The sequence below is a fragment of the Nyctibius grandis genome, chromosome 10 (assembly GCF_013368605.1).
Source record: "Nyctibius grandis isolate bNycGra1 chromosome 10, bNycGra1.pri, whole genome shotgun sequence".
Classification (NCBI taxonomy): Eukaryota; Metazoa; Chordata; class Aves; order Nyctibiiformes; family Nyctibiidae; genus Nyctibius; species Nyctibius grandis.
In genome coordinates, this window is record NC_090667.1 from 7,831,744 (window position 1) to 7,848,328 (window position 16,585).

Genomic DNA, 16,585 nt, shown 5'->3' on the forward strand with positions numbered 1-16,585 from the left:
ACGAAGAAAATAGGTCATGCTTACTGGCTGAGGCAACTGTGTTTTTGAAATGATAAACACCTCAATGTGAGCTGGCTGCAGTAGCTGAGAAATTAAATAGGAATCTTGAACATGTGAACTGGGGAAGAATGAGTTCACACAGATATTACCACTATGTAGAGAAATGGAAACAGACCATTTTTGTGACTCTATATGACAAATTTAGCAATGCTTCTGAAAAAAAAAATATTACAAGAATGGTTTGAGTTCTAGAAGTTCTGGCTTACAGACTAAAAGTGGCTTCTTCTCATTAGCTTCTCCAAGAGGAGCTGGGAGGGATCTTACAAATGCTAACATTGAGGAAGATTTTTGGCACCAGAGGACCCTTGGATGTCATGGAGAACGTCATAGTATGATCAGAGCCGAGCAACTGGAGTTGCTTTGAGTAATCAACACTGGAACAGCTTACCACCGACCATGGTGGACTTTCCAACATTAAATACATTTTTTAAATGGGTTTGGATATTTTTCTAAAAATCATAGTAGCATTCAACCCAAAATTGGGGGTCTTCAGTACGGTCACTCCTTGGGGGTTCCTCTGTCCCCCTCTGAACATCTGGAGCTCTTGCCTCATGCTGTAGATGCACATCCATAGTGTGTCTCTCAGTCTACTCCTACCCATGAGCCAACAGAAGGAAGCACCAAACATTTCTGAGTTTGTTCAGCCCGGGGAAGAGAAAGCAAAGCAGGGGGAGACCTAAGTGCTGCCTTCAGGCAGGGGGAGCCTCCAGGGCCAGGCTGTGCCCAGCAGCTCTGCACCGTGTCTGCAGCGAGGAGGGAGCAGAGACGAGGCATAGCCTGGCCACGGCCATCCTGCCTCCTGCCTCCCACCATCTGGAAGCACTTGACTGCATTTTTTTAGGCTAATGTAAAGTACTTTACATTAGGCAATCAGTGATGGCAAACAGATAAGTCCTTCTCTTTTGCAGTGGAGAGAGACTATTAGAACTACTCCTCTTGGAAAAAAGTGCCCTTTCAGAAATGTGCTTTGGATTTAGGGACTCTCCACAGTCCTTCATCTGTCAGCTTCCTCCTGCGTTTCTCACATTTGATGGTTCACTGCTTTTAGATTTGTTTCTGCCTGGCTATCCATTCCTGTTCTCCTGTGACTAATATTTAGTTGTATGGTACCACAGAGATCTTCTGCAAGGTGGTAGCACGGCTTATACGGGACCCAGAGGAATTCTGAAATGACCCTTTTAAAAAAACAGCAGCATAAAATTTAGAAAAAGGAAGCAGCTTTTGGGAAGGCTTGATGCTTAGAGCAGCAGCTGCAGTGAGGAGAAGTTAACTATTTCATAATGAGCCTTGCCCCACCTAAAGTCGATGGGGAAACTCTTCTTGAGTCACAGTGTTTGCTCAGGTACCAGCCTCCCATCCCTCCTCCTGTTCTCCAGTCCTTGTTTCATCTTCAAAACTAGAGCATTATGGTTGTGTATTTTAAAATTATTGGTAACCTATTGCTTGCTGGCCAGGCACATGGTCAGAAGTTGCAGCTGCCTGATGGACATGGCTGCAATGGAGCTGATGGAGCAAATGGCAGAAGCATGTCATGTGCAGGAGGGAGTGGCCAAACCCTATGTCCTTCTGGGGTCACCTAAGGGATGAGGATAATGAATGATTCGCCATTAAACAGAATTAAAGCTCCAATTCTGCGGGTTTAATATATGGCCAGAAACCCAGCAGATAGATCCAGCCAAGTGCCGTTAGTCTCTCTCTTTCTCCTCTCTCTTCTCCTGATGTGCCCCCAGAGAAGCACAGACCCTTTGAGGTGCAGTGGTTACTACATGAGTAATCTGATGATGAATGTTGCTTTTATAAGCAAGCTTTGCATCTAGTAGTAGCAGGTACCAGAGGTGGCATGCGGAGGATAGCAGGCTCTGCCACTTAGAATAAATTATATGGGACAGAAATTTAGTGTCTAATATGTTTGTAAAGAGTCTAGTGAGCGTCTGGGTACTCCCTGGGCAGAGTAATAATTGCACTTTTGCTTTTCTGTGTCATATTTATAATCCAGAACAGCTAGCCCTTGAGTAAGTGTAAACTGCACTTCCATCATATTTCCATTTGGGTTATGAATATTTCACACACCTGCAGTCTCAAAAGCACATAATTGCAAAACCACACTCAGACAGGGACTGAATAAACACTGTTGCTGATTCTTAATGAGCCATTAATCAGATGTTTAACTACAGGTAATTCTCTTGAGTCCTGGTGTCCCAAGAAAAATCTGTATTCCCTCTAAGTCACAGAGAAGCAGATGACTTATGAACAGGAAATTGCGAGCTGCAGACTGAACGAACAATGTTGGCTCCCCATAGCAACTCCTAATGGTGAAAGGTAAAAAATTTTAATTCCATTTGGGAGTATAAGTCTCACGGCCATGAGCCATGGACTCCAAAGTCCTATAAGGACTTTGTAGGAGGTAAAGACTTTTGTTTCATTTGTGGAAAGCTACATTTTGGCAAGAGCTGAGAAGATGCTCTGATTGCCTCCTGTCAGTCAGCGTTACCTGCTTTTCATGGATGGGAGTAAGGCTGTGATTCTTCACACAGTGTGAAGCCCTCCTCTGGAATTCACTATCAAAGGAGGGTGCATATTCCAGCTACATTTTAACAAGGGATGGATAATTTTATGGCCACTGTTATTTGTCGCTTTGCATGGTAGATTAAGAATAATAAAATCATATATTTCAGGGTGTACAACAAACTCTGCAGGGGTTAGGAAGGAAATTTATTCCACCAGCAATATTTTATTGTTGCTTTGGTCAAGCTGGACTGAAATGGACGTTTCTTTCATGGGAAAAATAACAATTTCCAAATTTTGTTTAATTCCAAATAAGCCCAGTGCTATATTTTGAGCTTGAGATGATGTGCTGAAAAGTCTTTGTTCAGAAGCACTGCAGTCTTCCACTAGATCAGATCAATGTGTTTGAGTTTAAAAAAAAAAGAAAAGAAAGGTTTTTCTAATCTCGAAACTAGTGTCAGAATGTGACTGGGTTTATTCCCAATTTCACTAGCACTAAAATGTCATAATGCGCTAAGGAGGCTCGGTGAGCTGCTGATGTTCATGACAGATCTGCTGTAAACAGCATTTCATAAAGGACAAAATGGTTTTAAGAGCTTATCCTGTTCTCTTCGTAAAGCAATCACACATTTTCGTATTAGCCAACCAGTGAATGTAGTTGGTTTTCCTCTGAAGAGCATGCACATGGAGATGAAGCCAACCTACACGTTAGATATTAGAAGAGCTCCAGGTTATTAACTATGGAGAACAAAAGGTTTTAGACGATCTCTCCATCTGTTTCTCCCTCCTGTGCCACACATACAGTGTAGCAGACCGTATCTTCACAGACATTTTCCAGGTGGAAAATGTGCATACAAGAAGCGTGTGCATCAGCTCCTATATCTCTTTCCCAAAGTATAAGCTCCTTCCATTGCAGCTGAAGGAGTCATATCCCAACAGCAGACAACCATAAAGCTGACAGTTGGAGTCCCATTCATGCTTTTACTCCCTAGATGTTATTTCCTCAAAGGATGCTCAGTTTAGCAGAGTAATTCTATAATAACTTATTAACTAAATACTCATTAACACTCCACACCTGCCTTTTTTTGTCGGGATGTGTACAAAGGACTGGCTGAGGGAAGAGTGAAAGTGGTTGTACTTGCCTTCTTGCAGAGGGACTTTGTACAGCTGCACTCCTGCCTGTATTGCCCTCTTCTTCAGACACCTACATAGAGACTGGACTGAAGGAGGCAGGAGGAAGATTTTGGGCAGCCAGGCACTGCACTATTGTACAGCCATGTCGCAAAGTGCTCACAGACCTGGAAAGGAATAGATGGAGAGGATACACAGGTCTTTCTGCAAATAAAGTCTGCCCAGCAGCCACCAGCAGAGCTGCCCTAGCGAGCATGTCCCACCAAAGTGTGTGCTAAAGAATGTCCGTACGATACAAATAAGAAAAGTTCATTTACAGGAAAGATGTTATTCTTCATCCCCTCCCATAGGAAGTGTGGCTTGCTGTCAACAGATGCTAGACACGCTGCTGCTCCGCAGCTGGGGGTGCTGCAGCAGAGTCAGCAGCTGTAACACATGGCAACTCTGACCCACGCTCGCAGGTGCAACCACCATCTTTATTTACACTCTTGCCTGCTGTCTGACAAAGCTCACAGCAGCTTTCACACCCGGCATCTCCCCCTCTGCTGAACAGAGGTGGTGAGAAACCTGCCGCCTTGGAGCCCTACAGCTGGGGGAAGCAGTGGCAGATGTGGACTTTTGATCACATACTGGTTTGCTTCTCTCCTGATCTCACCTGCTGCTGCCTGTGGCCGCTTTGGTTACGGCTGATGAGTGTGATACTTCACTGGCTAATGAATTTTCTCATAGTTTTTGAGCTGGTGTCATCTTCTGCTGTAGATGAGGCATCTTCTTGGGTTGTGGAGCATGGTATATGGTAAGGGGAAGAGGACATGATAAAGGGGGCAGATGACACCAGCTAACGAAAGAGGCACTACTGGCTCCAGACTTGCTTCTGTAGACAGAAGACTGGGCAAAACTCTCTCTGGGTTGGACTGTTGTTTAGTATGATCTGCGTGGTCATTTCATGTGCAAACAGGGGTGAGGTGCTCTGGAAAAAGCTAATGGGGAGGATGTAAATGTCTTGTTAGCCTTTTCTCGATGAAACAGCAGTTGTTGTAAAAATGGGAGGATATATCATTCATCATTGCTGGTTTTACCTGCCAAAAGAGAGCTACAAGTTTTCTTTTTTGTATCCACAAATCTTGAAGTTCACTATGATCTGTCTAGATGGTTTCTCTCTGGAAAAAAAAAAGTTTTGAATCTAATAAATAATCCTCTGGAATATTTTCAAAAGATACATAAATGCCAGCGCCTGCTCTAAAGACATAATTCAGTGTCTTAAAATCAACATACACACACTAGGTGACTGGTAGTGAATATTCTCCCTAAACTAAAAACCAGCCAGGCAGGCCAGCAGGTTGCTATGCAAATGGCTGAAGAGCAGTGATCTGCCTTCATTGCAGGCTGAATTTACGAGCTAGATTTATTAGATTTTTTTTTATTGAATGAATTACTGCATATCCTGCTTTTTCCTGTGTCAATAGCTGTGTCCAAGGAGAACGCAAAAAAATCAAGGGCAGATGACCCAAAGCCTAGCACCGCTTTGCATGTGCAAATCAGATATTTGCCAATATCAGTCTGAAACTGGTTCCACTTGCTGCTTTGTACCCAGCAGCTGCTGGTTCTGGAAGAAAAGAAACCAAAGTGGGCACTGCAGCTGAGAGTAAAACCCTCTCCCAGGGCAGCCGTGGCTGAGCTTGGCATTGCTTTCTGACACGTGGCAGGTCAGCCATGAAAGACGCTCTCCAGCCCACACTCCTGCTGCATCCCTCATCGTGGCCCTACCCAACACTGCTGCTTCTTCACTGCTGCCCAGGGAGCCGGCGCAGACACAGCACACAACACCAAGCATTAGGGACTGCAATGGTGCTCCTGAAAATGGTGTGAGACCGTAGCAGAACTAAAAAAGAGCAGGCAGAAATGACGTTGTGCACAACATGTCTTGAGCTTCAAATTATTGGCCCCTGCTGTATCCTGGGTGCTGCCAGTAACTTTTTCAGACCTGTTTGGAGGATGTAACTGAGTGTCCTTCATCTGTAACTCTGCAGTCCCATAAAAAGATCCTCTTCTTGGAGCCTGATTGCACATAATTATTTTTTTCCCTCATAAATTGCAGGTTAGGGATTCCCCCGGCTACTGCACCTGAGTATTGAGGAGAATGATCTAAATTCTAATATCAAATTACAGAAAGTGATAAGACCTAAAATCACCTTAATCTATAATGAGTATAATGTTTAACACAGAACCAAGAAATATGCTTAGCACTGTTAGATCAAACATCATAAAATTAAGTTATGGACTACTGAAATCATAGCAACTCAGCATCTTGGCATTGCAAAAGAGAACAAGAGAAATTGATATTTTAGCCCTGATTTTCAAAGCATCTCCAAAGCTGAGTGTCTATCATTATTGAGGCTTTTTGCCTGCATGCTTTTTTTGGACATCTGTTTATTTTTTTCCCCAAAACACAGATGTTTGCCCTGTATTGTATTCATATGAACAGACCAGCCAGATAAGCATTCAGCTGCTTTGTGCATGCAAGTACAATCATTTTGCACATAAGGAAAGGAAAAACCAGCCTCATAACTGAGGAAAATGTCAATTGAAGTATCCAAAATAAAAAAAAAGAAGAATGTGTGTGACCATGCATTCAGTGATAGATGCCTGATCTCTGAGATTTTGGCCCTTTACCGTAAGATTGATGTGGAACAGTTTTCAGTTATGACATTCTGTTGGAATCATCAGAGATGTTCCCGTCTTTGCAAGGAGGGAAAGATGGTGTCTGGCTCAGCAGGCAGCGAAGTAAAGCAGCAGAGACTCAAGGAAGCCTGCTACATCTTCCTTACACTACAGCCATTTAGCATTTCAATGTGTAAGACTTTTTATTCGTCATATGTTGCCTTTTCCCTCAAATGCCTCTGTGCTACATTTGCTCTTCTTGATCCTTTTTGGGTCCAGCTCCAAATGATGCTCATTTGCCTTTAATTTCAGGTGTGTTCTGAGAGGTGCAGGGATCCCTCAAATACTTGAGGAATACTCACAAAGATGAATAGATGATAGCGTAGGCTGCTGTGCACACACAACTGGGTGAAGCAGGGCAAAAGTTTGGGCTACATGTAGTATGGGGACTTAAGTAGTGGAGTTTAATTTTGAACTAATTTTAATCTACTGGAATTTGATTTTCTCTGCTCCTAATTCTGCCTAAGTGAACAATAGCATCAAATTCCTAAAGACCAGGCACACTGCAACCCCAAAGATTTAAACTGAGTTGGAGTGTCACCGAGGGCTGATCCCGCCTACGTAAATAAGCTCCAGCAATCCTCAGGTGCTCACGAAGGCGAACTCTGGGCATCGCTTACACCGGCACAGAAGAGAAGAGAATGAAGGCCTTTGTGTTCAGTAATTTTGACACACTAATGTATTCAGCTCTCAATCACCTAAGCATCAAAGCAATTAAGCATAGGTTTTCTGCAGTGCATCTTAATTGTGCAGTCTTCGTTGCAGATTACAGATGATCACATTCACGTGGCAATGCAGAGCACAAGACAGAGACCACGCTTGGTGCTCAGGGACATGTACCCTCGACGTATTTCCCATTCAATGTCTTTGATCCCACTATTGGTTCTGTTTGACCTTGAAACACCCTTTATTTTTTATTTTTAAGTAGATTAGGAAGAAAGCTTCTTGGAGGGCTTAGAAGACTGTATGCTAAAGATGATTTCTGGAACCTGATATGGATTACCATAGTTACCCTGTGCGAGCATGGCAGCTTTCCAACTCCTCTGCCAGGAATGATCTAAAAGCTTTTCTTTTATTGTGTCTTGAGGTGAGAGTCTGCCTTTAAAAAGCTTTCAGAATTCTAATTCTTTCCTTCAGTTTGTTGGCAGGGGGAGTCCAGCACCATCTGATGTCCGATATCACTGATAACCTACAAATGATGCGTTCGGGATCTCTGATTGTCTATTTCCAATCACTTTGTTAATTGAGAACACAGAGAGCTGCAGCTCATGGCATCCCGATTATCCCTCTGATCTCTTATTCCTCCAGCCTCTTTCCAGGCGTATTGTTTAGGGCTCGTGACACTCTTCCTTCTTCGTGGCACATGTGCATTTGCTGGGCCAGACCTGTAGTTAGCAAGAGCAGCAGAATGTAAAGGGCAGTCTCTTGAGTCTTGTTATCTTCTTATGCACAGTCTGCATGCCATTCATGATTTTTATTTAATAGAGTTTCCTGGTGTGTATTTTAGGATTCATTTAAAAATACATCAGTGATGAGCAGGGTAGGAAGAAGAAACTGAGCCAAAAATTGCCTCTAAAAACAGACCAATAACTATCTTCTCCTGCCTGCAGCTGACATTTAGGAGTATTCTTAAATCACTTAAAGTGATTTTTAAAAATCACTTCCAAAATAAAGGAGTCTGAGGGAGAGATTATTGGGTGAATTGCCTGATGCCAACATGAGTTGAGTGAAGAAATCGAGTCCTAAGTTAATGTTGAATTAATGTTGATTAGTGATTAGAGTGAAACTGGAAATGCCAGACTGTGTGTGGAATGTCTCAGCATCGCTTATGGCACTATTTAATGATGAAAAATCCAGGTTACTTTATATAAAGCAAATTTCTTCCTTGGGATTTTAACTGGGGCTTTGCGGTAGAGCTTGTCAGTATGGCATGGACCACCACGCAGACCACATCTGGGGCAGGGAGTGTTTTTCCCATCTTATGTCTCTATTTGGCAGCTCCAAAATCTCCCAGGAAGCCTGCAGCCGAGGTTGGGACAGACCTGTTTCTCTCAGCCTCAAATCAATTCTTTACCCATGAGACTATTATTTATCCTGCTGTACTGTCTGGAAATGATAAATTATTGCTCTAGATAACAAATACTTTCTTCTTCTCCCTCCCCACTGCTTACCCCTTCTTCATAGTACTGTCCTTCCTAACTTCAATAGTTGGGCTAAAGCCTGTGCAAAAACCCAGGTCATAGTGAAATGTCAGCATGCAAAACCAGTCCAAAATGTCTGGACTTCTGATACAGACATGCTGCATGTTCACCCATCTCCCTCCTGAAATCAGTAAGTGCGCTCAGCTCACCGTACGAGGGGTCCTAGCAGAGCCTTCACTGTAAGTTTTCTGCTCCGGTCTTTGGTTGTGGCTGAGTGTCCTTAGGCGCTGACTGTGCTGCTGTCGAGGCTGTTCACTGCAGGCAACGCCGGAGCTGCTTCAGCTGTTTACCATCAGGTCCACCAAGCCCAGCACAGGAGACATTTAAAATGCCATAAATATTTAAAACAAACAACAATCAAGCCCTCAAGCGTCCTACTTTTCCAAATGATGAGAGCTGTGACCCAATGCAGATACAGGTAGTTTATTTAATTAAAATTAAGCCTTCTTTTCCATTTCCCTTCTTTTCCTTTTCCAGCAGCACCCTATTTAATGCCGGTGGCAAGATTCATCAGCTAGAGGCTGTTTTTTATGAGATTTGACAAAGATCATTCAGGAGTCAATATTTTGCCAAAAGCTAAGTGATAAGTTTAGTGGCTTGCATATCATTTACTCATTTTTCTTTTATTTCTTCTTTTTTTTTCCCCCCCTCCTCTTTTCATAGAGGTTTTGAGTTACTGATAGCAGAGCAAATGAGGTATGCTCGTGAAGCATGAACGTTTCGGTTTTGTACCTTGCTTTGCTTCCTGCTTCAGCTTCATTTTTCACGATTTCTGAATAACAGCAGGAGCACTGAGAAGGCATTGTGTCTTTATGGGCAAAACATACATCTCTCCACTGAATTCCTTGAGGTTTTGTTGTTATTTGGTAAGGTAGGCAGCAGTGGTTCAGGCAGGACAAAATTAACTTGTTTAAAGGAGGAGGGTGGAGAATGGGCAAAGGGAATGAAGTTCACAGATACCTTTAGGCTCCTTCAAATAACCTGGTCTGAACAAAAAGAGGTGGATTTTGGTGCAAAGAAATTTTTCTCTTTGTGGATGGACCTTATGTAGAAACCAGGCATAAAAATCCTCTCGGCAGCTGGATCCCTTCCTAACCTTGTCCATCCTTCAGCCCATAAAATTATGGCTCTAGCTTTGTACTAATGTAGTTAAAGATCAGATATATCTGGGGCCTTAAATCATGTCCAGCAATGGCTCTGTGCTGCCAGATGCATTCAGGAATGCCACAAGTTTTTTTCCATTTTGATAAAGTTGTTTCTGAGCTTATGCAAAGAAAATTATACTGAAGATTTTGGGGTTTTTTTGTCTATTTACCTTACAAATGCTAGTGAGGCACTACAAGCAGGGCAGATGTGAAGGGGATACTGAGAGGAACTGTACCCCTGTGTTAGGCATCTGGTCCCATCAAAGCCCAGTTTACCTGTGAAACCTTCCAAAAGGGAGCAAATCCAGTCCAGCCTCCTTGAAAGTAAAGAGCTGCCTCGTGAATAAGCTAATGCTCACCCGGTCATATGAAACATGTCTACATCAATTTTAGAGAGAAGGCTGTTATGAGGAAGTATTTCCTAAGACTCAAGCAGGCTAGTTAGCTTGTAATCATTTTGGGTTAAATAATTCAAAAGCTGATGCAAAAGTAAATTAGTAAGTAGTCTAAATGACATCGTTTTATGGCAAACTTAATCAAAGAAACCTAATTTTCGCTCTCTGATTATATTACATGTCTGGTTGACAAAAATGATTGTATAAATTTAGTGCATTTAGACTTCCACAAGGTGTTTGACTTGGCACTGAATAGCGTGCTGATTAAACATTAGCACTATTCACTAACATTAGAATATACATTTAATGGATTACAAAGTGCCTGACGGAGCTCAGAAAGTAGCTGTTGATGGAGAATCAGGACTGAACGGACCTGTGGTTTCTGGGGCACATTAGGGTTAAGTATAAATACCAAAGCTCTCCATTGTTTGTATCAATGCTCTGGAGCTAAACACAAGATGAAAAATTTTTTGCAAAGCACAAAGATCAAGAGAGTGGTAGGCAGTGAAGAGGAAAGGAGACTGGCACTGGGAAAGCTGAATCTTTTGGTAAAGCGGCTGAGGAATCCATCAAACTACATGCTGGTCTGTGCAAGGGCACAGCCCTGCACGCTGGAGCACAGGTAGTGCTCGTGGGATGAGGGGAGCAGTGCTCCGAAAAGCCTCTGTGCATCAATCCCACTGTGATGATCTGAACAAATGAATTTATGTGGCCTTTAAATATATAAACAAGGGAGTAGTGAATAACAGGAAAAGAGGTAATTTTACTTTTATGTGCAGCATTGTTAAAACTAGGTCTCAAATAGCAAAATGTTGTGTTGAAACTTCGAAAGGATATGGAAAAGTTTGAGGGTCTGAGGAAATGTTTTACAATAGGAGCCTGAAAGGCTCAGTGTATTTCGTTGACCAAAAAAGGGTCTGAGGTGATTTTTTTTTTGTGCATGAGTCTCTTTCTGGGAAGAAAATACTCTGTCCTAAAAGGAGAGAAAAGTGAAAGAAGAGCCTGTATCTGAAAGCTAAACCAGGTATCATTAAATGAGGTGTGGGTTTTGGTGCGGGTTTTTTGGTTTTGTTTTTTTTTTAACTAGGAGGTGATTTTAGTCATTCAAGCAAATTATCAAGAGGAAAAAAAGAAGATTCTCTGCTTTTTGATGGCTCCAGAGTAAGACTTGCTGCTTTTCTCCACTATGGACTTTCTTGAGACTTATAGCTCTGTTCAATTAGAAATAGCTGGGTAAAATACAATGGTTTGTTATAAGGTCAAATGAAGATCTAATGAGTCTTCCTGGCCTTCGACTTGATGAACCTATAACTGGATATGAACACAGAGATACTAAAAATGATCTTACCTGATTTCAAAAGGAAAAGCCATACCAGTGTTATTAGCTTCCTCGCGTGCGACAGTTGTTGCTCATGCATTTTTAATGTTTTAATCTGGAAAGCTCATTGACATTTTGTTTTGAAACACACGGTGCTGCTCAGCAATGGAGTACATTCGTTCCCGTAGATGCACCATCTGGGGCAGGGAGACTGACGGGGCTGCCCGGGCGTGCTCTGCCCCGTCTAGCTGTAGAGGCTTGGCAGGATTTCTTCAGGTGCCAGAATTACTCCACTGGCATCAACATGGTTTGTGCTGAGCTAATGTCGAGGCCAATTTGGGCTGCTCTGGCACAGCTGGGGCTCAGCTCCCTTCTCAGGAGTATCAGCAGTGACAGGAAAAGCTATGATAGAAGGAAGAGATTTACGATGCAAACCTGATTCCCAGCATCAAGCTTTAAAGATTTAGAGGCAAAAGGAGAAACTACAGTTACGAAAAATGTCAAGAAGTGTTTCCTCTTAGGGCACAGTGGATGGATTCACCATGGCTTGGCCCAGCCATGTCTGCCGTCTTACCCGTGGTATAGGGCTCTGTTCCTGACATAGAATGATAGAATGGTTTGGGTTGGAAGGGACCTTAAAGATCACCTAGTTCCAACCCCCCTGCCACAGGCAGGGACACCTTCCACTAGACCAGGTTGCTCCAAGCCCCATCCAATCTGGCCTTGAACACTGCTAGGGAGGGGGCAGCCACAGCTTCTCTGGGCAACCTGGGCCAGTGTCTCACCACCCTCATAGGAAAGAATTTCTTCCTAATATCTAATTTAATCTCCCCTCTTTCAGTTTAAAACCGTTACTCCTCATCCTATCACTCCATGCCCTTGTAAAAAGCCCCTCTCCAGCTTTCCTGTAGCCCCTTCAGGTACTGGAAGGCTGCTATAAGTTCTCCCCGGAGCCTTCTCTTCTCCAGGCTGAATGGCCCCAACTCTCTCAGCCTGTCTCCATAGCAAAGGTGTTCCAGCCCTCTGATCATCTTCGCGGACATTAAAGCAGTCACCTTGTGCTGAGTGCGGACAGGAGTGAACGTCTCCCTGCTCTCCAGCTGTTAACCACCCTGAACATAACTGCTCTTTGTCAAAAATCACCAGTTTGGATACTAATTCTGCCATGCTCTCGCTCCCAAAGCCTTGCCAGGCGGGGATTGCTGCCTTCTTGTGGCGGAGCTCCCCCCAGGCACAGACCTAGCGAAGTTTGGGCTCAGATTGTCTCAGCTACAGCCTCAGTGTAGGGTATTCTTTATAGCTTTCCCCTCATACAGTTACCGTAATGACTTACCCATTTCTAGCAACTAAACCTCAAATGCATCCACATGTCACGTAGCTGGCAGTGACCTCAGGGACCTTCGTTACTACAATTACGGGCAGCAGTCACAACGTGCTCCAAGGCTGGTGCCTCTTAAGTGGGAAGGAGGGAGTGTTGCAGGGGAGCCTTTAAATTCCAAAGCGAAACTATAATTAGCTGTAATCGTACCCAGAGTAACTTCATTGCTATAATTCTCAGCAGGAAAACAATTACATTGCAGCAGTATAACCAGACAGACACACTGTAAATACAAAACATCCTTTGGAAATATATGCTCCATATTCTAAATATATTTGGAATTAAGGCAAACAATTCTTTCTAATTGGCATTCGAGGCAGACATGCCGAGGGGTTTGGGTTTTTTCCTCCCCTTCTGCTTCTACTTTTTTTTTAGCAGACACGTAAAGGCACTGTGTCAGTTAATATGTTAACGGCACGCTCAGGCTGTCGCTGGGGGGATGGCAGGGGAGAACTAACCCTCGTGCTCGGTTTGTAACTCTCCCCATTGCAGCTGGTTACGTCTGTCCTTCTGAGATGAAGGCGGGTGTGAAGAGGGGGGTTGAGTGGGTTTTTGGCACCGGAGAGGACCGCAGGGCTCCTGAAGCATGAAGCCAGAGCTGCTACTGCTCATGCTGTGGAGAGGCAGCAGCTCTGTTGAGCTCAAAGGCTACAGCTGATGCAATGCCCTCCGTGTGCTCTGGTCACTAGAGGGGAACAGAGGACTGCAGAGCGTGAGGGTCACTGACACGCTCCTCATGAAAACTGCAAATGATTCAGGGTCTGTCTGCCTGAAATCCTGCTGCTGCTGCTACAGCAGAAGCTGGAGAAGCAGCTGGATACAGAAGGGAAAGGACCCACGGCTTGCTTTTTCTATACCTTTATTTGCTGGAGAAGACCCAGGGTTGATATTTGGGGTGTGTTGCAATCCTTCCTTTCCCCCATACATTCAGGACTTGGCATATGGCCGTGCTATGTGGTAAGATGTTGATTTGCCAGGGGTTATGGTAAATTACTGAGCTTGAAATATGTTTCTGAACTCTGTTCAGAGAGCCTAGAACATATGTAAGCACAATTTTTTAGGAGCTTCATTCTTCTTTTGAGGGGTTTTATGGAGCATGTGTCCCTAAGCTGCTCCAAGAAAGAAAATTTGGCCATTTGCTGCTGCCTAGTCCAGCCCCTCTTGGAGAAGGGGAACCCGGCAGGCTGGGAGAGTTTGTGAATTTCTACCATCCCTCATCCAGTGCAATAGGGGAAGGAGATGGGGAGGAAAGCAAGGCTCTAAAGAAATGTATTTTAAAATCTACAGAGTTCTCTGGAAACAGAAGTATCTTCTTTATATATATATTTAAAAATAATTCTCCTTCAATACACTCAATATGATGGTTTTATAAATCTACAGGAAGTTTTTCATTATCCATAGAATACTTTAGGTGTTTTTCTATTGGGGGAAGATACAGGTTTCTGTGGTTATATCAGTCAGGGTTTGGCTTCATGTATTGCAATACTTAATGTGGATTCTGACTGTGACTGTTAAGGTTATTCTGAGATGGTCTAGCATTTCTTGTAAGCATTCATCCTATTTCCACTGGTCTTAGTGTACATTTTGCTGTTGTCTTTAATAAGAGTGACTAAGTTGTAGAATTTAAGGACAGTAGGGTGAGCGAAGGTTAAGAAGGATGAGTACCAGTATCCATTACAAGTACACAGTACTGCCCAAGGCAGAAGATCAGGACAATGCCTTTCTTCAAAGACAGAAATAACCAAAATTTCATATTTTAGGGGAAGAAAAATAAAAAGGAAAGAGAGACAGGAAAGGAATAAAAGAGAGATCTTCCAGAGATCATAAAGCCAAACCTAGCGGCTCTTTACTGCAGCTCTCAAAAGTTTAGAAGTGCAGGCTGTAACAATGAAATGCATGGCTTGGGGGGAGAGCTAAATCAGGCTCCTAGCACAGACCAAAGGGTTGTTCTATATATATGTTTGTCACTGCAAGTAATGGCTGTGAAGCAAACAAAGGGGAATACAGCTGATGGTTAACAGCCACCGTACAACCACTAAGCTGCTTGCCTCATATCTGGAAGCTTATACGGGGGACATGTGGTAGGTTTCTCTTCTCCATGCTGGCAGGTTATAAACCTGAGTTTCCCTTAGATATGTCCCTTTTCCATCCTTGTTCATTCTCACTGTGTGTGAGCAGAAAAGACAGGTTCAGGATGGAGCTTTAGATTTGTAATCATTGAATTTCCATTCACGTTTTCAGTGAAAACACTAGTTGCATGTACCAGAGCAGAAGCTTGCAAGAAGACAATCACTCTGTGTATGTGTAAAAGTATAGATATATGGATATGCACAGGTATACATGCCACAAATATAAACAAGGATACTTCTGCTATACCTCTCTAGAGCTTCTGGTCTGAAGAGAACATGAATTTTCCTGTGTATTTGTCATCTTTGCACTGATTTGATTTGCTTAGAGTAACAGGAAGACACAAACAACACATGGGGTATGGAAGAACATAAGCACTTGTCTTTACTTTTTGCCTATATATATACCATTAGCTTCACACAGAACATGACTCAGGAGCAGCAGGTGTCCTGCTGCTGTTATGTTAGGCAGATTAGTAAAGATAGGGAGGGGGCTGCTCTCCCTATATGGCATCCCCAAGGGAAGCTAAAAATAGTTCAGAGACTTCCAGCAAAGTAAAAGTATTTGTGGGCTTTGAGTGAAGTCTGCTTCTGAAGGTAAGAATCAGAGCTGATCTGTTTAATCTGCCGTTCCTTCTTTTTTCTTTCTCTTTTTTTTTTTTTTCCTGTGTGGAGCTTGCCTTGCCAGTTGATTGGCAAATGTTATCTGGCACAAGGCTGGGAGTTTGGAATTATAAACAGTTGCTTTCCATGTTTGTGGAAACAGGGTGAGGATTGACCAGTTAAAGGAAATCAGTGTAACAGAGAGCATTCACAGCTGAGGCAGAGACAACAGAGGAATGCGTCTCAATTAGAAATAGTTGCCTTTTTTCCTTTTTTTCCTCTCTGCCAGTTGTTAGAGAATCTGAACAGCATATGAGCAATCACAGCATGTGACTGCTCTGAGTAGCAGGCAAGCTATTGCTGGTAGTTACACCCACCGTGATACAAGTCCAGTAAGCAAAGTTGTCTGCAAAGGCATTGTAGCAGCAGCAGAATATGAAAAGTGAGGAACTGTTTGTATTTCTGAGATACGTGCAGATCAGGGTGCTATGTGCACTCCATGCAAGCGTGGCTGAGACTTTTCAGCCTTGCTGGTAAATGTCTGTATATCTATATATTCGGACACATCAATAAGCAGAGTGCAGCCTAAATGAAAAAATACTGTTTCAGAGGAAAACTGTGGATGATAATTATATATTTATGTGTGTAACGTGTGTGTGTATTCGCGTGCATCCCCATCTGCATGCACGCAGGGAGATCGCGAGCTGCTGGACTGCAGAAAAGCCCCACAAGCCTTGCGTTGAGCCACCACCTGCGAGGCTTTGTGCAACACAGAAATGGAGATGTAAGGGCTGAGTCTCACTTCTGAAAAATGAGCTACAAGGGCTGCTCGTTACACCAGAATAACCTCACAGGCCATGATGGATTTCCTCTGATTTTTGGACTGGCATCACTGATATTGATAAAAAGCGACTTCTGCTCGTGGAAACAGGGTAAAAATCCTCCTGCCTCGTACAGGGCATCTCTGAGGACAGCGGTGTGCATTGCACACCCACGTGAGCA

General features: G+C 43.3%; 1 protein-coding gene across 1 annotated transcript in view; it reads left to right on the plus strand.

Annotated features, from left to right (window-relative positions):
- The first annotated feature begins 15,556 nt into the window (after nt 1-15,556).
- SGCD (sarcoglycan delta) overlaps nt 15,557-16,585 on the plus strand; it is a 340,677-nt gene continuing 339,648 nt past the window's right edge. The window contains exon 1 of the mRNA XM_068409440.1: nt 15,557-15,577. The gene's annotated coding sequence lies outside the window, so the exon portion shown is untranslated. The remainder of the gene's footprint in view (nt 15,578-16,585) is intronic.